We start from the raw sequence: 23118 nt of genomic DNA, 5'->3' as shown, positions 1-23118 counted from the left end.
TAAAGATTGGGTCTTAAACCAAGAACTGCTGTCTTGTACCTAGCAGTCAAATGAGACAAAATGAAGAACTTTAATTAAAACCTGGTAATAATGAAGTCAATGCCAAACCTTCCACTGAGTTCAGTGGGGCTAGGATTTCACCCAATATTGTTAAACATTTATACTAATGGAGAATCATGGAATAAGAGGAATTGAGAGTCTGTTGAAGGAACCTACCTGGAGAGATGGGAAGGAGATTGGAAGGTCTGATTATGAGGATGGGAGGTTTGGGGTCTAATGAGGGAACCTCAGAAGCTGCCTAGAACCATTCACTGTCACAGAGCTGGCACAGTCACTGGATAGCATCAAGTGTGGAACAGCTGCGGGCTATGACAACATATCTTCAGAATTCCTGAAAAGACTTTGCTCCCATGCTCGGCCTTGGCTTGTGAAATTCTTCACCAGGGTCATCAGTGAAAGGAGGCTACCGAAGATATGGCGCACCGCAAAAGTCATTGGCCTCCTAAAGCCTAGAAAGGACCCAAGTCAAGCATCAAGCTGTCGTCCCATATCATTATTGTCGGTGTGCTTCAAGGCACTGGAGTGCTTGGTCCTACAGCACATATTACCCAATGTGGAGAGAATTTTGAGCCCTGACCAAGCCGGCTTTCACCAAGGCCGTAGCACGTGCGACCAAGTACTTGCGCTGACCACATTTGTTGAAAATGGCTTCCAGAGAAACTTGAAAACGGGCACTGTTTTCGTCGATCTAACAGTGGCGTAGGATACGGTATGGCACAATAGCCTGCTCATCAAGGTATCCTGGGTCATGCTACCTTGGGTCACAGGCGTTGTTGAACTGTTCCTCCAGCATAGGCAGTTCAGAGTCCATATGGGGGAGAAGACGAGTGCTTGGAGATGACAGAGCAATGGGTTACCCCAGGGCTCTGTGCTTTCTCCAACCCTATTCAACCTTTACATCAATGACCTGCCAACAATGGCGTCATGAAAGTTCATTTACGCAGACGACATCTGTTGCGGTACCCAGGCCTGGATGTTTCATGAGCTTGATGCCACCTTAAACTGGAACATGACAAAGTTAGCTGACTACCGGAAGACTTGGCGCCTCCAGCCAAGTGTCATAAAAACAGTCTCCAGTTTGTTCCATTTTCATCACGCCAGCGCAACCTGAGAACTGAATGTTTATCTGAATGGTCAGAAGGTGAAGCATGAAGTAGAACTGGTCTATCTAGGTGTGACCTTAGAACGCACACTGAGTTACCATGTCCACCTGAAGAAGACAGGAGCTAAAGTTAAGATGCACAACAATCTTCTTAGCAAACTGGCAAGTTCGTCATGGGGTGCTTGTGCTACAACTTTGCGGATGTCAGCTCTTGCCACCTCATATTCAGTGGTGGAGTCCTGCGCACCAGTTTGGAGTCGATTGTCACACACCAAACTGGTGGATACACAGTTACATGCCACCTTGCAGATCATATCTGGCATCCTGTGTCCAACTCCACTCCCATGGCTCTCAGTTCTGAGCAACATTGCTCCTCCTCAGATCAGACAAGATGTTGCCACTGGCAAGTTACTGGAGAAAGTATGCGCTAACTCAAGCCTGCCACTGCACATTGACCTTTTTAAACCACCAGCTGCCTCTTTGCCGTCACGTCACCCATTATGGTCTCATTCACCATGCCAGGATGTTAGGGTGGAAACGCTTTGGTGAGAGGAATGGATATCTGTTATAATCCACAACCAGTCCCTCATCGCCGACCCCACAATTTGACCTGCCCCGTCGCCAATGGTCCCTATTGAACAGGTTTTGGACCGGGCAAGGTCTCTGTGCAGCCAACCAGTATCGCTGGGGCCTTCGTGACAGCCCTTTGTGCAGCTGCGGCGCAACACAGATGATGACGTACACTGTTGATGAATGCCTGCTGATTAGGTTCAGCAGTGGCCCAGAAGAACTGCATCACGCCACTGAAGATGCCAAAGCTTGGCTAGACGACTATGCGCCCGCTAAATAAATTGTGGGAACCTGATTGTTAGTGGTGAGTGGGTGAGGGAGAGAAGCTGATTGGAAACTTTTGGGGATAGAGTTTGAGGCTCTATCTGGGAGCCTGAAAGAAGGCGGGGAACATTAAACAGTTGCAAAAAGTGGAAACAGTGTCTTTCACCATTGCACAAGCTCAGCAATCAAGAGTTTTCTAAACTTAATTTTCAGTTCATTAAATGAGATCCTGGATTCAGTGTGGGCTGTTTCAATTAGGCCTGTACACATAGACAAAATTAATGGGTCAAATAAGTAATTAATGATGCTAATATAGCAATCAGATTTCTAATGTATGTGTCTAATCTAAATCAGGGAAAAATAATCTAATAATTAATTGGAAAGCTGCTAAAGCTTCAGTCAATTTGGATCAGAAAAAAAAGCAAAGAGAACAGAGAATAATTACCAAGAATTAGAAAACAATATCACTTTTAGCAATCCAATGGAAAGATGAAAGTTAAACAGAAATGTGAATGAAATGCCATTTTTTATCCCTGTGAGAGGATTGGGAAAGTCATATAAACAACAGCCGTCCTTTATCATGAAAGGGAATGCTATTCTGGCCCAGTCCTCCTTCACTGTTAGGATATGTCTTCTCTCCTCAGTTAGCTTGGGTGATCAGCATGCTGGCCTCAGCACTCGTGCTTCCCTAGCCTGGGCTGCAGAGCTCTACCCAAGTTACTGTGTTCTCATTATTTCTGCACTTGTGAGCTTCTGTCTGGGGGTATATTCTGTGGTTCTTTGTGCTCAGACGCTCTCGGATTCTTCCCAGTCAGTTGTGTCCGTCGTGGGAGAATTTGTCGGTCTTTCCGGAGCTTGTGTGGTGGAGGGAATTGTGGGAAGGCACTTAAAAATGATTTTTGCCTGCATCCTCACTGCCAAGCAGGTGGGCTCTAGCCTGAAGTAAATGGTGGCTGGCCACTAACCTATTCAGCGAGGTAAGCCAGCTTGACCTTACAGCACTTTTAAACCTGGGCCAGAGGCTTTTCTGTGTGGGTGGTAACAGGGGTTGGGCTGAAATCCAGGGAAGAGCCAAGGTTAACTGTGGAGTGAAGACATACCCATGGTAAGGTGAGTGATCCTTACTCTTATGGGAAGTCAGTGATGTTACTTGCGGTGGTAAGCCTACGACTGGCCCCTAATATTGCACTTAAACATTCTGAGCACAGTTTCTCCTCAACTTAAAAATTTATTTGCAGATACTAATAATATTGTAGTGAGAACAAAATATCATTTTCTTCTCCTTGTGATCTACAGCTGAAAAAGGAAATACTGGATGCCCATAGTGGCTTTTCTATTAGTTCCTCATTTTACCCATCAGATATTTGTATTTTAACATAAAAGGAAGGTGTCGATCAAAGTGACTGTTAGGGCATACTATGGAGAAGAGGAGAAAGTACAGTTAGGGCAGGAGGCTTTGACTGAGGTTGTTCTGAAGATTTTATGAGGGTCAAGAATGGTTTGGTTTTTTTTTTTTTTGAGGAAACGTTTTGAGATTTTGTGGCTGTCCTTAGTATTGGATTAAAATGCGGGTTGTTATATAGTCCATGGGGTCGGTGCAAGAGTCGTGAATGAATAACAATAAGCATAAGATATATAATTACTGATAGAACAAATTACAGTGTGAGTTTGGATATTTCAGTCGTGAAAACACAGTTCCTAACTCATAAAGTCAAGTTGGGTTTGTTAACATTGGGCTGGATTCACCTCTATTAGCACAGGGGAGATGCAAATCACATCTCTGATTTATTTGTTCATTTACTGCCTTCAGCCACCCCCCTTGGGAATTATAGCTGTTCACTAATTTCCTCACTATGTTGGCTCTAAAAGTCATAGTTGAGCTCCATCCCTGGGGCTACTCAGGGGGTAAGGTACTACATATTGTGAGAGAGTGGCAGAATCAAGCACAAAGTTACTGGGGATCAAACTCTTCTCACTTATACCCAGGCAGTCTGCAGGGTTGTACAAGAGTAACTTAGAGCAGAATTTGGCTCACTTTGCACATCCAAACCAGAAACTGATTCTCCAAAAACAAACCTGCCAACATAAAAAGGTGTAACCATCCCTAGCTTGCAAAGACAACTAGCAAGTGATGCACATGCACAATCACACAAATCAGGATCACAACAATATCCATAACTGTCAGAGCTAGTGCTTTGCCGGATACTGCTTACTTTAGTTGGGATCCTAAAACTGAAAAATAGGGAATAGCCAGATGGTTTTAAGTGATGAGCAAAAAAAGAATATATCATCTGTGAACAAATTTCAGGTGTCAGAAAATAGGACTCTAAAAGCTTATAAATGGAAGGAATACAGGTAATTTTACAATTATGACTTCAGCATCTACCTCTCACTTCACAAGTGACAGCTTTCATATAGTTATTTTTAAGTTAAAACATGAAATAACTCTTATCACTAGAAGGCAACTAAAGCCAGCTTAACACAAACCCTATAGAAGGGTACATCATGAATGTTAGGAATCAGAGAAGTGCGTTGTTTGTCATTAGCCATTTTGTCCAACAAGCTTCGGTTGGATTAGTATCTCTTCCAGTCCAGCCGGCTTTCTTCTAAGGTCTGACCCAAACTTTTGCACTTGAAAAGAAACAACTTTCTCCTCTGACTATGACAAGGTTAACCTGTTTGAACTCCTTTCTTCTCTCTTGTGCAGTTTTCTGGCCTGATGCAAGAGGGACAGATATCTGGTGTCTCTGATCTCTGCTTCACCAGAGTTCCCCTCATCTTTGCTTCAGCCAACTGCTGTTGGGTATTTACCTCAGACCACACAGGAGTTGGAGCTTTTCCAATCCAGCAATTGTTGCTAAATAAACAATTATTTTAGCATTCCTGCACTGTTGTAAATTGACACTAAGTAAAGGATTTTTACTTATAGATTATGGCTAAAAGGAGATCCCATAACTATGGGCCAATGAGGAGGAAAACACATTAAGATTGTGTTAAAAGAAATGTGCTAGGAAAGAAAGAGAAAACAGGGCAATATTTCAAATAAAAATACACAATGAGTAGAATCTTACTTAATAATCTATGGCATATTTTTGTTCCATCTATTCCTTATTTTTACTCTTCATTCTGTTTGTCCTATGTGCAAGTAATTCCTGCAAACTATGTGGTTTTTTTAAATAGCCAAAAGAAAAACAATATTTTGTGTTCCCCTTGGTATGTTGCCCACAGCTTGTACTCAACAATCTTCATTCCTAGTTTTGTGCTGACATAGATCGATGCTGGTGAACAAAGAGAAATGTTTTGGCATGATAATGCACTTCACAGGTTGAATTTCTAGTTGTTAAACAAAAATGGCCATGTTAATTTCAACTTCATTTAACACACAGGGGAAAAATCAATGTGGAGAGGAAAAAATCATTTTCAAACCTCTAAAAGGGTGTTATAAACAATGGAGAGGAAGAAAGCTAAAAACCCATAACAAGTCACTTAACAGGGTCCTTTTAAAATAAAGAAAATATTTTCATCTGAGGTTGTCTTCTACTAATTTTAGATTCAATGTTGTTGGTTTTTTCAGTTCAGTGAATTGCTTCAGTTTTAATGGTTCACTAAATTGTAACTACTGTATAAATAATAGCAGATATACTTGAAAAGGTCTTTACTAGGACCTTGGGCAATACATATATTGTTACTGTAAAGGAAGAAGCAAAGGGGTAAGATGTGGCCTTTAGCCACTGGCATGAGTAGAGGGATGCATGCATAGGACTGGGGTACAGGGTGACTTCTGTGGCTCTACACTCCATCCCTTTCCAGATGCCGAGTAGAGGCCCAGGTTTTCTTATCCTTACATTAAATAATACATTTACTCTCTGAGTAGTCACATAAAACCAGTGAAACCATTCATGAAATACAGTGCTACCCATTGTGAATTGGGTGGTCCGGTTGAGCTCACAGTGAATAATCCTGTGCTAGCTGAGTGAAGGGACTGCAATTGTGGAAGGCCCTCATGGGGACTATACAAGGGGAGGGGAAGTTGCCTGTGTGCTGCACCAGTAAGTCCTGGCACAATCTGGCCCTAACAAATGTACTGAAACAAGCCACTTGCCATGGGTTCTCATTGATTGCAGGTGCACCCAACTCTGTATTGTTAACAGGCACTTGGCTCAGTGGTGAGCTGGAGCTGGTTCACACCGGTTCGCTAGAACCCGTTGTTAAATTTAGAAGCCCTTTTAGAACCGGTTGTCCCTCGCTGGACAACCGGTTCTAAAAGGGCTTCTAAATTTAACAACTGGCCAAAAGTGGCGCCTTAGGCGCCGACTCCAAGGGTGCTCTGGGGCTGGAGCACGCACGGGGAAAATTTGGTGGGTGCAGCACCCACTGGCAGCTCCCCTCCCCACGCCCGGCCCCAGCTCACCTCAGCTCTGCCTCCCCCTCCTCCCCTGAACGCGCCGCCCCGCTCTGCTTCTCCATCCTCCTGGCTTCCCGTGAATCAGCTGTTCGTGCAGGAAGCCTGGGAGGGCTGAGAAGCGAGCAGTGGCTTCGCGCTCAGGCCCAGGGAGGCAGAGTGGAGGTGAGCTGGGGCGGGGGGCACGAGGAGGGCCACCCGTGCCGCAGCAGGTAACCCGGGGGGCGCAGAGGAACTGCTCCTCACCCCAGCTCGCCTCCACCTCTGCCTCCCAGGCTTCCCGCGTGAAGAGCTGATTCGCGGGAAGCTGGGGGTGGAGAAGCAGAGTGGGGCGATGCGTTCAGGGGCAGAGGCGGAGCAGAGGTGAGCTGGCGCAGGGCGGGGCGGGGCGGGGAGCTGCCGGTGGGTGCTCTGCACCCACCAAATTTTCCCCGGGGGTGCTCCAGCCCTGGAGCATCCACGGAGTCGGTGCCTAAGGCTCCACTTTTTGATGTGATCAGTGGGGGGAGTGGCTGCTCCCCCTGCTCCCCCTCTAGCTATGCTCCCCTACTCCTAGGAGCCAGAGGGACCGGCCGGATCCTTCCTGATAGCTGCCCCAGGTAAGCAATGCCAGAACTCCCCACCTCGCCCCCTGGCAGCTCCCTCTGGCTCTTAGGGGCAGGGTGGGCACCCACTACGGTGGCCCACGAGACCCTCCTGCCACGTTCTGGGGGCAGTCAGGGGACAGGGGAGGGGGATGGATGGGGCAGGGGTCCCGGGGGGGTGCATCAAGGAATGTGGGGGGGTTGGATGGGGCAGGAGTCCTGGGGGGTGGGGGTGAGCCACGACCCCCTCGTGGGGTGAGGAGGGAACCAGTTGTTAAGATTTTTGCAGCTGATCACTGACTGAGGTATGTACATACATATTCATTGCCACATCGAAACCTATTTTTTTTAAAGGCAGTGGTCCTCTCCATAGATAGGGGGCAGAAATGAGTAATCACTTTCTCCGGCAGCAAAATCCAAGACTTCAGGTACATGTTGGTTCTGGCTAAGGGGTGGGTAGTTTTGAGGACCGATCCAAAGCCTCCTGAAGTCAATGGAGGTGTTTCCATTGACCACAATGGGCCCTGAATTGATCCCTACATGACACCCATCCCATGGGGGACTGGTCAAGTACATAAAGAATTGTTAATAATGTATTTGGCATGCTATGTAATTTGTAAACAGAATATGGATGGTTGGTATCCTTACTTACATTATAGCCAGTTTTATTCTCTCTTCTTTTAGCATTCTCCTAGCACCTTTTGTTTTTCTATTTGCTCCCCTCCTTCTACAGTGGAAACATATTTAACACTTTAATTTAAAGGCACACACACACACAAAATTAATCATTATTACAAGTGACTAATAAAAACTGATCTTTAAAGTGTTTTAATCCTTTGTACAACCATGTCTCGATGATTTCAGAATCCTTAGCCTCTTGATATAACTGGTTCACTGGGCAAAGTGCAATTCCAGCTGTGCCACTGGAGTGGGGAATCATGTGATGCACCCCACACGTCTTGAATCCAGATCTGCAGAGTTCACAGGAGCAGCTACGCTCCAGCCCTTCACTTAGCAGCATGCTGCCAGCTACTTACCTAGGACCCAGGAAGTCAGCCCCACTTTGAACTCTGCCCCTGAGGGCCTGGTGGCAGAGTCCCAGAGAAACTGATTGGCACCCTGGCCCTACTTAAGCCAGCCGCAGGAACAGGAAGCTGTCTGAACAGCTGCGTTCCTTTCTGTCCTGGGCTATGTGCCTCCTGATCCCTGATTTCCTGGCATTCAGACCCAATGTAACTCCTGGCGTCTGATTCATGGTTCTGATATCCAGTTTGTCTCCTGCCTCTGACCCGCTGGTACCTTGACTTGGCCTGACTCTGGTTCCTGACTTGTGTTTCTGACCTCAAATTTGTGTCCTGCTTCTGATCTCCCAGTATCCTGACCCAGCTGACTCTCTTGATTCCTACCTCATGAGTGTGGACTCTGGCTCTCACCACTAGGTTTGGCTGCCCACAACCCAGCCATGACATAATGTTGCCTTTGATTTGATAACATTACAGTGAGACACTGGCACAGCAAAGAAACACAGCCACATTTTGGCACAGCACAGACGCTACTGTAAGGACTGGTACTAAAAGGCTTTATAAGTGGAATAATGGAGACCTTATAAAGCACTTATGGACTGTAGTATACAGGTCTTCCTGCAACGTTATAATAACCCATTTGATGAAAAAGTAGATTTTAGTAATCATTTAGTATTAATAATACATTATTTTATTAATAGAGTATTTATAAATGCTACATGTATTTAATATGTTTAATATTTAATATTGAATGTTTTTTTTGGATTCCAGATACCTCAGGTTTCATTCTTAAGACCTTTTTTTTTGTTGTTGTTTTTATTTTTCTTCTTTGGCTTTACAACATTTACAATGAATTTGGGTTTATGGTGAGTCTTGTGGAATTTTATCAATCACAATACTAAAGAGAAAAGTAAGAAAAGTGTGCAAATAAAATTGGACTTTAATGTAAGTCTCTTTCTCCCTTTTTCTGTGGATTGCACATGAGTCCCCTGTCCTGGCACCTGGCTTTCCGGTGTGCTGCTTGTTGGCTGCCATGTACTCTGTAATTATATCAGATCTGCTCTTGGATCCTTTCTTCCCTGGAAAGCGGCATTCCTGTGAATGACATTTCCAGAGCACACCTCAATCTGATGATTTATTAAGGTAATATATCATCTGAGCAAGGTGCTTTAATGATCTTTTCATCAAAAGATGACACCATCCAAAAAGAAGCAAACAGGGGGTGCTCTTTAATTGTGTGATAAAAGGTATGCCAGGAAACAAGATGCTCTGAAACACCAAACCTGTTTGCCTCCAGGTATAACTGGCATTCTAGTACCTTCTTTTCATAAATGTGTTAGTACACTGCATAGGCCTCCTTACCTGGTCGCTGTGGTTTCAGTCTCCTTGACAACAAAACTTTTCAAAGATGATATGAAAAAATGTTTTCTTCAGCCCTGGAGCTGTTGTAATGTTCTAAAATGTCAAAGAAAAAAATCCTCCAATCCCAAGAGCAGGGATGATGTGGTGATGGAGAGGAAAAAGGATATTTAAGAACATGTTTATAAAATAATTCAACACCACAGGGCAGCTCAATAGGCATTCCTTAAAAAAGGGGGGGTTCTGAAATTAAACATAGTACCGCAAAGCTCTTTAGTTGCCAGTGAGAGATGAGTTTGTCTCACTCCAGTTCCCAGTCGATGATTGTCCACTCCAGTTGTCACCTTTCTGGCAATCTTATAAAAAATAAGGGATTGAGTTAGCATGGAGACAGAACCACCCCTCCAGGTCATGTTGAGACAGCAGCTTGTGAATTATAGATACTAGTGAAACTAGATATTAGCTAGGCCACATGTTTCATAACATTTTTCAAATGTTACCTATTTTCACTTTAAAAATATTTGTACTACTTGGTAATTATGTTGGCACTACTCCCACAATTGTGTGTTTAACAAAGCTCCTGGGGGCAATGCAAAGTTACCCCTAGGCCAGTGCTCAGTCAGAAACTACACAGAAGTGACTGTATGCAAGAATGGGTCTACTCTTTCAGAGTGCAGGTGCACTGCTGATGCTCACTGCCTTAACCAACACTTGTCTCTTGTAACTTGTAATAAAAAGCTTGTCTCTCTCATCAGTGGAAGTTGGTCCAATAAAAGATATTACTTCATCCACCTTGTCTCTCTAATATCCTGGGACTGACATGGCTACAACAACCCTGCATTAACAAACACTGCCAGCCCAAGCAAAGTATTAGCATATTAGGAAATGTAAGGAAAAACCTGTTCTTCAAGCTGATCTCCCACTCCAGCCCCTCCTGAAATTCTGCCAAAAGGATAAATGGGGAGAAAACAGCACTGTGACAAGAGAACTAGAGAAACAAGAAACTAGACAAGTCCAGAAAGGAATCCCAGAAGAGGGTAGCCTGGCCTGGGAACCCAAATCCTCCTGTCATGAACTCCATGTCCCTCAGCCAGCTGTTCTGTGCACAGACAGCTGAGCTCTGCATCAGTCACCAGCTCCAGCACTTTGCTCAGGGAGGGGAAAGAGACTCTCTCTGCTTGCTTGCATTGGTTCACAGACCGCCACTGCTTTAGGCTAACCAGCTTTGACTCTTTCCAAGTTGAAAAAGAGGAAACAGGGAGCACAGAGACTGCCCCTCTAGGACTCAGACATTTTAAGTCACTCTCTGATGGGGAGCCAAAGAAGCGGCTTGTCTAAAGAGGAAATCACTTTGGAGGATCATTGGGCCCCATAACTTTGTGCTATAGGTGTAACATGACTGGTATGTTCTTGTTCTAGAGATTCTGCTCACCTTGTTCAGAAAGTCTAGTGAGCACCCCTCTTCTCTGTTCTGTACTTGTTCTGTACTCTGCTGATTCTCACCTGTAAATGAGGAATTAGTGAGATTATTGCTGGAGGGAAGTCTAAGACCTAGAACTTTATTTGCGCAGGCCTAAGAGAAGAGCCTAATATCTGCAGCCCTAGAAAGCTGATTTGTGGAACTGCTTGTCTGTAACAAGTTCCTGCAGTTCCTGTCTGGACTTCTGACTTGTCTCAGGCTGTCACTGTGATTGTGTGTGTGTCTATGCCAATCTGCAAATGCGAGGCCTGAGGAAAAATGGAGCTCCTAGAATCATGATATGTGCATACACTTACTGGTAGGAGCAATAGGATTATGCCTGAGAAGTCTGGGGACTGGGAAGTGAGGCCAGAGATGTGAGATGGATGGAAATACCGTAATTATTGTGTTTGTTAGTCCAGATCTATTCTAATTCTGAACTAGTTCACTGACTCCTTAGCACACAGTATAAATCAAACATAAATAGTAATGCTTCATATTTGTTGGGCAATGCTTATTGTGTAAACACCCTCTGGGAACTGGGCTTATTGCACAAGAGACACCACTGACTGATGACAACTAATTGTGTTACTACCACAAAGATGACCCCAGAGAAGGTCAGTTTCATTCCAAAGGTCAATTTAATTCCACTTCCCTTCTGTACAGTGGTTAGTGCCACCTAGCAGAATAAGGGCTATGTATTTAAATGGACATAGCATCAAAAAGAACAGCTGATGGTATTTTGTTTACTATTGATTAACCCCTGAATGGACTAGTGGCAGTAGACAAGCACATAATAAACTAGAAGATGTAAATATGGCAATGACTACTGGTGGCCTGATTTTCCACTGCCTTGCACCTTCTGTCATCATTTATACCTGTGCAAAACAAGTGTAAAATGCTTTATATTATTCACTGTTCATGCTGCGTGATTGACCACACGGTATTGCTTCTGTCCCCTGACTGGATGACACCCAAATTCACAGAGATCTTTTAAGATGGACTCGTGAACATTTCTGGTGCAAATACACACCCATATGAGTTTTCACACCACTTCAGTTTTCCATGGACATTTGAGGAAACAAAAATTTCCATACAAATATTTGAGGAAAGTATGTAAAGAAAGTCATGATTGCCCTTGAAATGAATCCATGGCTTTTCTTTGTTCACAAATACTTTTTCTGCAGTATTTACCCAGCTCCATTTATGCTGATGCAGAAGAACCATTATAGGAAGTAACAGACCAAGAAAAAATAAAAGAGATGGTGGGAGGGACAGTTCAAGCTTTTAGAGGGGAAGAAAAAATTGACCAAAAGTAGCAGAGAAGCAAACCAGAAGCAGTATGAAAGAACATTATGTTTGCTGGGTAGATGTGGAGCTGTGTTTCTCAGCCTTGAGAGTGAAAGTCCACGGTGGGTTACAGGGGTTGCCTTGTGGTTGCCAGAAAATCTCTACAGTTCAGACTGTTCAATACAAGGCATATGGTAGGACCAGGGTGGCAGTCCTCCTGTTTCCATTATTGCTACCCCACCCTGTCTCACCTCTGCAGTAGCTCCACATTTCTCCCTCCTACTCTTCCCGTTCCCATCACCCGCACAGATCCCATATGGTATGGAGCCAACATTATGGTATAAGAACTACCATACTGGGTCAAACCATCTAGCCCAGTATCCTGTCTCCAACACTGGCCAGTACCTGAGCTTCAAGTAGGAGTGATCCACCCCTGTCTTCCCCTTCCAGCTTCTGTCAATCAGAGGTTTAGGGTTTCCTGAGGCATGTGATTGCATCCCTGGCTATTTTGGCTAATAGCCATTGATGAACTTATGGCTAATAGCCATTCCATGAACTTATCTAGTTCTTTTTTCAACCCAGTTATAGTGTTGGCCGTTACAATATCCCATGCAAATGAGTTTCTCATGTTAATTGTGCATTGTGTAAAAAAGCACTTCCTCTTGTTTGTATTAAACCTGCTGCTTATTAATTTAATCAGGTGACCCCTGATTTTTGTGTTGTAAGAGATGGTAAATGGGAGTCCTTTATTCACTTTCTCCACAGCAGTCATAATTTTATATACCTCTGTCATATCCTCTGTCTCTTTCAGATGAACAACCCTAATATTGGTAGTCTGTCCTTATATAGAAAGGGTTCCATACCCTTGATCATCTTTGTTGCCCTTCTCTGAACCTTTTCCAGTTCTCCTATATCCTTTTGGAGGTGGGGAAACAAGAACCAGACATAGTATTCAAGGTGTGGGCACACGATGGATTTATATCATGGTATTATGATATTTTCTGTTTTATTTTCTATCCCTTTCCTAATAATTCCTAACGCATGGTTTGCCTTTATGACCGCTGCTGCGCATTGAGCAGAAGTTTTCAGAGAACTATCCGCTGTGACTCCAAGATCTCTTTCTTAAATGGTAATATTTAATTTAGAGCTCATTACAGTGTATGTATAATTGGGATTATTTTTTCCAAGGTGAATTACTTTATCCTTATCAGTGTTGAATAGCATCTGCCATTTTGTTGCCCAGCCACCCAGTTTAATAGATCCTCCTGTAACTCTTCGCAGTCAGCATTGGACTTAACTATCCTGAATAATTTTGTATCAGCTGTGAACTTTGCCACATTATTGTTCATACCCTTTTCTGGATCTTTAATGAATATGTTGAACAGCACAAGTCACAGTACAGTTCCGCTTTTTACTTCTCTCTATTGTTAAAACTGACCATTTATTCCTACCCTTTGTTTCCTATCTTTTAATCTGTTACTGATCCATGAGAAGACCTTGCCTGTTATCCCATGTCCATTTAGTTTTCTTAAGAGCTTTTGGTGAGGGACCTAGTAAAAGTCTTTCTGAAAATCCAAGTGCACTTTATCAACTGGATCACCATTATCCATATTTGTTGAGCCCCCAAAACAATTCTAATAGATTGGTGAGGCCTGATTTCTTTTTACAAAGTCATGTTGACTTTTCCCCCAACAAATTGTCTTTACCTATATGTCTGATAATACTGTTATTTACTATAGTTTCTGCCAATTTACCTGGTACTGAAGTTCACCGGCATCTACATAAGAATGGCCATACTGGGTCAGGCCAATGGTTCATCTAGCCCAGTATCCTGTCTTTTGGTAATGGCCAATGTCAAGTGTTTCAGAGGGAATGAACAAAATAGGGCAATTATTGAGTGATCCATCCCCTGTCATCCATTCCCAACTTCTGGCAATCAGTGGCTTGAGACACCCACAGCGTGAGATTGCATCTCTGACCATTTTGGGTAATAGCCATTGATGTACCTGTTCTCCAGGAACTTATCTAATTCTTTTTTGAACCTAGTTATACTTTTGGCATTAACAACATTTCCTGGCAGTGAGTTACAGAGGTTGCTTATGTGTTGCTTGAAGAAGTACTTCCTTTTGTTTGTTTTAAACCCGCTGCCTATTAATTTCATTGGGTGACCCCCTGGTTCTTGTGTTATGAGAAGGAATAAATAACACTTTCTTATTCACTTTCTCAAAATCATTATGTTATAGACCTCTATCATAACCCCCCTTAGTCATCTCTTTTCAAAGCTGAACTGTCCCTGTCTATTTAATCTTTCCTCATATGGAAGCTGTTACATACCCTTCATCATTTCTGTTGCCTTTCTCCGTACTTTTTCCAATATTCTAATGTATCTTTTTGAGATGAGGCAACCAGAACCTCACAGAGTATTCAAGTTGTGGGCATACCATGGATTTTTATAGTGGCATTATGATATTTATGGTCTTATTATCTATCCCTTTCCTAATGGTTCCGAACATTCTGGTAGCTTTTTTTGACTGTCACTGCACATTGAGTGGATGTTTTCAGAGAACTGTTCACAATGAGTCCAAGATCTCTCTCTTAAGTCATAACAGTTAATTTAGATCCCATCATTTTGTAGGTATAGTTGGGATTATGTTTTCCAATGCGCATTACTTTGTATTTATCAACATTGATTTCATCTTCCATTTTGTTGCCCAGTCACCCAGTTTTGTGAAATCCCTTTGTAACACTTCACAGTCTGCTTTGGGCTTAACTATCCTAAGCAATTTTGTATTGTCTCCAACTTTTGCAGCCTCACTGTTTACCCCTTTTTCAGATAATTTATGAATATATTTAACAGTATTTGTCCCTGGATAAATTCCTGAGGAACACCACTGTTTTCCTCTCTTCATTCTGTAATCTGATTTATTCCTACCTTTTGTTTCATATCTTTTAACCAGTAATGATCCATGAGAGGACCTTCCCTCTTATCCCATCACTGCTGAATAGACAGGATCGCCTCAGGAGCCCTTTTTAACAATCAGTGTTACATTAGCTTTCTTCCAGTCACCTGAAACTGAGGCTTGTTTCAGTAACAGGCTACATGCTACAGTTGTGCAATTTCATATTTGAGTTCCTTCAGAAATTTTGGCTGAATTCCATTTGATGACTTATTACTATTTAATTTACCATTTTGTTCTAAAACCTCTTCTATGGGATAGCACTTCAGATTTGTCACCCAAAAAGGTTAGCTTTGATGTGGGTAACTCCCCCACATCCGCTGATGCAAAGAATTCATTTAGCTTCTCTGCAATGGCTTTGTCTTCCTTGAGCACTCCTTTAACATCTTGGTCATCTAATGGCCCCACTGCCTGTTTGGCAGGTTTCTTGCTTCTAATGTACTTTAAAAAAACCTTACTGTTAGTTTTTGTCTCTTTAACAGGCTGCTTGTCAAATTCTTTCCTGGCTGCATTATATTTTTATACTTAGCCTGCCGCTGTTTGTGCCTTCTTCTCCGCACTAGGATTTGATCTCCAGTTTTTAAAGGATGCCTTTTGACCTTTAATGGCCTTCATTACTCTGCTGTTTAACATGCTGCCATTCTTCTGGTCCTCTTATTGTCTTTTCTGAATAGGGTTAGACATTTAGTTTGCAAAAAGAAAAGGAGTACTTGTGGCACCTTAGAGACTAACCAATTTATTTGAGCATGAGCTTTCGTGAGCTACAGGTTAGTCTCTAAGGTGCCACAAGTACTCCTTTTCTTTTTGCGAATACAGACTAACACGGCTGTTACTCTGAAACCTGACATTTAGTTTGCACGTCTGTTATGGTGTTCTTAAATCGCCCCCATGCTGCTTGTAGGCATTTAACCTTTGTGACGGCTCCTTTTAATTTTAATCTAACAGGCATCCTCATTCTTGTGTAGTTCCCTTTTTTAAAGTTGAATGTTACCAGGGTGAACTTTTTGGTATTATCGCCCCAACAAGGATATTACGTTTAATTATATGAGGATATTCTGGTCCCCTTTGCTCCACTACCCACAGCTCTCAGTGGGGCCTCACTAACTTGGTGCAGTGCCTTTCTTGGAATGGAGGGTTGTGTAGACTGGGGACTGAGGGGAGGAGAACTGAGTACCTTTGAAAAAAAATCACCTGCTACACCTCATCCCCCATTTAGCAACACCCACCCAGACCCACCACCAGGAAACCCTGCCATTCACTACTCACCATTTTCAGCACATCGCTCCCCCGGTACGCCAGGACCCCTCCAGCTTCCACTGAATTCCCTCACCCCTATTGCCCAGCACCCACCCTCCCAAAACCAGATGTAGTTTCTTGCTGTGACCCCAATTCCTTTTTTGGTCACTGTGGTGTCCTGAGTGGAGAAAGGTAGAGAACACCTGAAGCACAATAAACCTTGCCATGAATGTATCTGAAGCTATGCATGTATCACATAAATTTACATCTGATTTAAAATCTTCTAAAGGGGTATCAGGTTTATCTGATAGAGACAGAGGATAAAAGTCTTCTCCATCTGAAAGCTTGATTGATGACATAAAGTAGGTGCAACAGATAATTCTTATTATGACTCAGTCTTCATCTATGGGGTTTCCCGTGAGGTTTGACAATAGATTTGTGTGGGTTGCTTGGCTTTCTTTTTGTCCGTCTTGTTAATGATAGAAAAAAATTTCAGTCTATACTATCATTTTCACAGAGAGATTTCTTGTGTAGAACTACTATTAAAAACACTTTTTTGCTGAAAAGATTTGACTATCTGTAGTTTTGTATTGCTGTGATCTTTAAAGCTATTACCCATGCTTCATCTCCATACCTTGTGCATTTATGGTCCCTACACCTCCTTTGGGAAACTAGTAAAACAAGACATGTTACTGTTTATCAAAAAGCACTTCATATCCCAATAAAATGCTTGTCTGTCTGATTAGCACCCAAGTATTAACTCCTTCCCTGCTACAGGCACTTACAGCTAACTAACATGGCTGTAGCAATTATGTCATTTTGTGGCTAAGATGTTTCACACCTCAAGCAAGGCATTTTTCTATTTGGAATCCTCTGCATACTAATTTGCTTGACACACCCAGTTCTTTTCATTGGTTTAAAATCTTGTTGATCTCTGGTCAAGGGATAATAAAATTACAGGTGAAATGGTAGCAGAATTACCCAGCTAAAATGTAATTATTGTTGCCTCTGTGCTCTTAATTGACAGGTGCATATCTCTGAAATATAACCATATAACAAGGTATAGTCTTTCGGTGTGCAGGAATAGCTCCCTTTAGTGTCAGTGAGTGTTTTATCAAGGGGACAATAATACACTCCAAAGACTTCTCCAGAATGCCAGGAACACTTAGTCAGTCTAAATAACCCTTTGTCTGTCTAGCTGTCTATTCACTGAAGGCTGGATTATGCCTGATCAGCAGATCCTCATGTTGGGGGCGTGGTGGAGCTGCAGTGCCCCAGGGAGCTTCAGGAGGCCATTTCCCAGAGCTCCCCGCTTGCACTGAGGAGAGTGCATGCTGCTGAACTCATGTGAGAGTGGTGCAGCATACTCCCTTCACATGCAGGGTTGACAACCCTCCAGGGTTGTCCTGGAGTCTCCAAGAACTAAAGATTATGTCGTGATAAATCTCCAGGAATTCATCCAACCAAAGTTGGCAACCCTACCCTCCTGGCTGGCCGGCTTTGTAAAGGGGATTTGTAAAGGGGATTTGGAGCCATGGCTCTGCGTACTCCCTGTCCCTGTTCTCCTCTTCCTGCCCCTTTTTGAAGGCAAGGGGCTGAAATTGTGGCTGGTCCTTATGTAAGCTATGCAATAGGGAGAGTTTCCTCTCCCCCAACTTTTTGTATTGTTGCACAAAGGGCAGCCACTATCTGGCCCTAAATAATTGTCAGCCATAGAGTTCAGAGCTGGAACTGTGATTCTCCAACACAGGTACCTAGCTAGATTTAAGCATGTATCAGTGAAAGAAAGGACAGGGCCCCATGCATTCAGTGATGGAAGACTTTGGAATCCAGCGTTACAGCAGAATTGTGCTCCAGAACCCAACTTCCCATTTGAAAACATTGTTTATAGTCCTGAAGGTTGTGAAGCTAACCTTGAAAAGGTGTACTGAGTGGAAATCAGTGCTGCGTTGTCCTCCCCAATCTACAGACAGCTTGAAACAGTATGTCCTGGGAAAAGTTGTTCAGTGTTAAAGGTCTGACTAAAAGCCAGGAAATAAAGATGAAAATGTACAAGTCTGGCCGTGTAGGAATCTATAGATTTGTGCTACTGTAGTTTAAAAAAAACCAGTGCTTCCAATTGATGTTGAAGTGACTGTAAGACAAGTCAGCACTGTAGGTTCCTGTGTTCATGTCTTTCAGCAGAGCCTATCTTGTGGGTGTTCATATGTGTAGTGCCCAGCATGCTATTGGCAACAAAAATGATTAGGGGTCTGGAACACATGACTTATGAGGAGAGGCTGAGGGAGCTGGGATTGTTTAGCCTGCAGAAGAGAAGAATGAGGGGGGATTTGATAGCTGCTTTCAACTACCTGAAAGGGGGTTCCAAAGAGGATGGCTCTAGACTGTTCTCAATGGTAGCAGATGACAGAACGAGGAGTAATGGCCTCAAGTTGCAGTGGGGGAGGTTTAGATTAGATATTAGGAAAAACTTTTTCACTAAGAGGGTGGTGAAACACTGGAATGCGTTGCCTAGGGAGGTGGTGGAATCTCCTTCCTTGGAAGTTTTTAAGGTCAGGCTTGACAAAGCCCTGGCTGGGATGATTTAACTGGGAATTGGTCCTGCTTCGAGCAGGGGGTTGGACTAGATGACCTTCAGGGGTCCCTTCCAACCCTGATATTCTATGATTCTATGATTCTATGATTCTATTAACCTAAACTATACTACGGGGGGGTTTTATGTGAAAGAAACTGGAAGTGTAAAGAAGAAAAATGAAACAGGGTTAAAAATGCATCAATTACAAAAGAAATATAGGGCCATCTTCTATTGATTTCAGTACAGCTAATTTTTTCATGCACCCATTGCATTTACAAAGTGGGTAAATATTATTTATATAATTATTAATTCCTTGCATTTGTATAGCACCAGTTATCCAGGGCCTCAAAACATCTTAGCATAATAGGGATTGTTATTTCCATTAAACAAATGGAGAAAGTTGGCCATATGGAGGTGAAGGACCTGACTCTGTGAGGTATTGAGTGCCTTCCGCTCCCATTGGCACAGTGAGTCAGTGGCATGAGTTTGGAAGAGAACACAAATGTCCCTGGACCCTTAGCTCCTTGATTTAAACAGTACACTATGAATAAATACCTGCAAATGAAAGTAAAGGGAAATGTAGATGTGTAGTATATTGTCTCTGTTCACAAATGTCCGTATTGTGCACAAACCAATGTTATAACTGCAATGTAATGTGACAGTTTTGGTATTTTCACCTTAAATATAAAGCAGTTATTAAGATTAAAATATTATTATTTATATTGGGGGGAGGAGAGGGACTGGGGCTAAAATAGGCATTTTTCAAGTTTTTAATTTTTTTAAAGCTTCTTGTCCAGCACGTAATGCAAGTGCCAATGATCTATTTACTTCAGTGGGAGTTGCATGAATTGAGAGTAAAGTGGCTGGTAGTGCTTTACATTTGGCTTGTCAAAATAGTGCTGGGCGATTCCCTCAACTGCCTCCAGCTACAGTGATCAGATTTATGGAGACAAGGTTCAGGGGGAGAGATCCAGAGGAAAGATAGCACAGGTGCAACTGATGTATTCTGATCTCCAGCAAAACACCCCTTTATAGATCAAGCATGAAAAACGAATACAGCCCCTGATACCTACTGGGCAGTAAAGAGATTAAAGTGATCCTTCATGCTCTGGGTGTGTCATAAATATAAAGGGAAGGGTAAACACCTTTAAATCCCTCCTGGCCAGAGGAAAAACCCGTTCACCTGTAAAGGGTTAAGAAGCTAGGATAACCTCGCTGGCACCTGACCAAAATGACCAATGAGGAAACAAGATACTTTCAAAGCTGGAGGGGGGGAGAAACAAAGGTTCTCTCTGTCTGTGTGTTGTTTTTGCTGGGACCAGAGCATGAATGCAGGTTAGAACTCCTGTAAAGGGCTAATAAGCAATCTAGTTAGATATGCGTGAGAGTCTGTTTTGTTTCAATGGCTGATAAAATAAGTTGTGCTGAATGGAATGTATATTCCCGTTTTTGTGTCTTTTTGTAACTTAAGGTTTTGCCTAAAGGAATTCTCTATGTTTTGAATCTGATTACCCTGTAAGGTATTTACCATCCTGATTACAGAGGTGATTCTTTTACTTTTTCTTCAATTAAAATTCTTCTTTTAAGAACCTGATTGCTTTTTCATTGTTCTTAAGAGCCAAGGGTTTGGGTCTGTGTTCACCTGTGCAAATTGGTGAGGATTTTTATCAAGCCTTCCCCAGGAAAGGGAGTGTAGGGTTTGGGAGGATTTTGAGGGGAAAGACGTTTCCAAGCGGACTCTTTCCCTGTTATATATTTGTTCGACGCTTGGTGGTGGCAGTAAAAAAGTCCAGAGGCAAAAGGTCAAATAGTTTGTACCTTGGGGAAGTTTTAACCTAAGCTGGTAAAAAATAAGCTTTGGGGGTTTTTATGCAGGTCCCCACATCTGTACCCTAGAGTTCAGAGTGGGGAAGGAACCTTGATATGGTGGCAGAGCCGTGGGATTAACTTGAAATCATTTTGAGTTCAATTTGAGATTTTTTTGAACCAGAAGCACAGATTTTTTTAAAAGGAAATATTTTTTTCCTTTGGGCTGCTGGAAAGCAGGTTTTAAGATGAAAGCAGTTAGAGGTTTTTTTGTCTTTGCTTGGGGGGTAGAGCAGAGACAAGAGGTGAGCTGGAGTTTTCTGTACCTAAAGACAGGGTAGTTAACCTCCTGCAGGGAAATTCACAAGTCTTCACAGACCTGAAGTTGTTTTTATCTAAGAGCAACTAGAGGGGTTTTCTGTCTATTTGCCTGGAGACAAAGATGTAAGGTTTTTTTGTTGTTTTTTTTTAAGGATTTTTCTGTAAGCTGACAATCACTATCAGAGAACATAGGTATCCGGTTAGAGCACAACCTATAGCTATATAGATATATATATATTTTTTTGACAAGCCAAGTTTTTTTGTTTGTGTTTTATTTCTAACTCTCGGGTGTAAAATTAGTTAAAAACAGAGCGGCAAACATGACACAAACCAAGGAAAAAGCCCAAAAGGTTGCCTACAGGAGAGCTATGGAGACAAAGGAAAAAGAATGGAAGCATGCTGAGGAGGAAAGGGAGGCTGCCCACAGGAGAGCTATGGAGGCAAGGGAAAAAGAAATGGAGGAAAAGGAAAAAGAGAGGAAGTATGCTGAGGCAGAGAAGGAAAAAGAGAGGAAGCATGCACTGGAGAGGGAGAAGGCAAAGGCTGAGCGGAATCTACTGGATAACCCTAACCATCCTTCCCCAGCAATCCACAAATGGGAGCGACTATGTCCACAGTATGATGAATCCAGTGATATTGCTGAATATTTTCTCACCTTTGAGAGACTGTGCACTCTCCATAAAATTCCTGAAGGTCACAAGATGACCACATTGGTCGCAAAATTAACTGAAAGAGCTCTGGACATATTCAATAAGATGCCTATTGATGAGGCTTCTGACTATAATAAGTTCAAAGATTTGGTTTTAAAGCAATTTCAATTTACATCTGAAACGTACAGAGTAAAACTTCGAACCCTTAAGAGAGGGCCTGGACTAAGTAATGTGGCTTATCCAAACCAGATGAAGGATCTGTTAGATAAATGGGTCCAAGGAAGGGGTGTCACTAGCTTTGAAGGAATGTGTGATTTGATAGCTCAGGAGCAATTCCTGACTATGTCCAAGGAGGAAATAAAACAGTGTTTATGGGATAAGGAAATGGACTCAGCAGAAAGTCTTGCTTCTTATACTGATTGATACGAGCAGTCCTAGACCGCCAGAGAGGCGGGGCAAGCTGGAACAAAACGGGTGGAGGGAGGAGAGAGGAACAACCCTGGTCGTAGTTGGAGTGAATACCAGAAGGGACACACTCAGGCCACACCCTACTACCGGGAGCAGCCCAAGGACCGAACTACACACCAAGGAATACTCCAGACACCTTATCGTCCTGCCCCAGCAACCCACCTCGCCCCAGTGAACCGTCAGCTGGACAATGTTAAATGTAATGAGCCAGGACATGTGATGGCCATCTGACCCAAGAACCCCAACAGATTACAGTTCATTGCACTGGAATCACACCAGAGGTCCTCAGGCCCAGATACACTGGGAGCGGAGGGAAACTGTGAGTGTGGGTGGGAAGAAAGTCACCGCGTGGAGGGACACCGGAGCACAAGTGTCGGCTATCCATGCTTCCTTAGTGGACCCCAATTTAATTGACCCAGAGATCCAAGTGACAATTCAACCCTTCAAGTCCAACTCTTTTTCAATTTGCCTACAGCCAAGTTGCCTGTCCAGTACCAGGGCTGGTCAGGAACGTGGACTTTTGCAGTCTATGATGATTATCCCATCCCCATGCTGTTGGGGAAAGACTTGGCCAATCATGTGAAGCTAGGCAAGAGGGTGGGAATGGTCACCCGCAGCCAAGTTAAGCAAGCCGTCACGCCTAGCTCTGTTCCAAAAACTTCTACCAGGACCCGGTCAGAGGTGATGGACCCAGACCCCATGCCAAAGTCTGCAACAGCAGTAGTGGATCCAGTCCCAGGGACCCAGACAGAGCCAGTCCCAGAACCGGAACCGGCGGAACAACCAGCACCAGACCCATTGCCAGCACTGAATCCAGTACTTGCAACCCCAAAACCAGAGGGCCCCACAGAACCAGAACCAGCAGCAGCCGATAACCCTACACCAGAGGCTCAGCTGGAGCCTGAACCCCAATGTAGTGCACGAGTGAAGAGCAGTTCACAGTCAACGGAAACAGCCCCATCCCCTACATCATTTCCAGAGGGACCAAGCCTA

The sequence above is a fragment of the Eretmochelys imbricata genome, chromosome 2 (assembly GCF_965152235.1).
Source record: "Eretmochelys imbricata isolate rEreImb1 chromosome 2, rEreImb1.hap1, whole genome shotgun sequence".
NCBI classification, from domain to species: domain Eukaryota; kingdom Metazoa; phylum Chordata; order Testudines; family Cheloniidae; genus Eretmochelys; species Eretmochelys imbricata.
The sequence above is the reverse complement of the archived record's forward strand: the minus strand, read 5'-3'. Positions refer to the sequence as shown.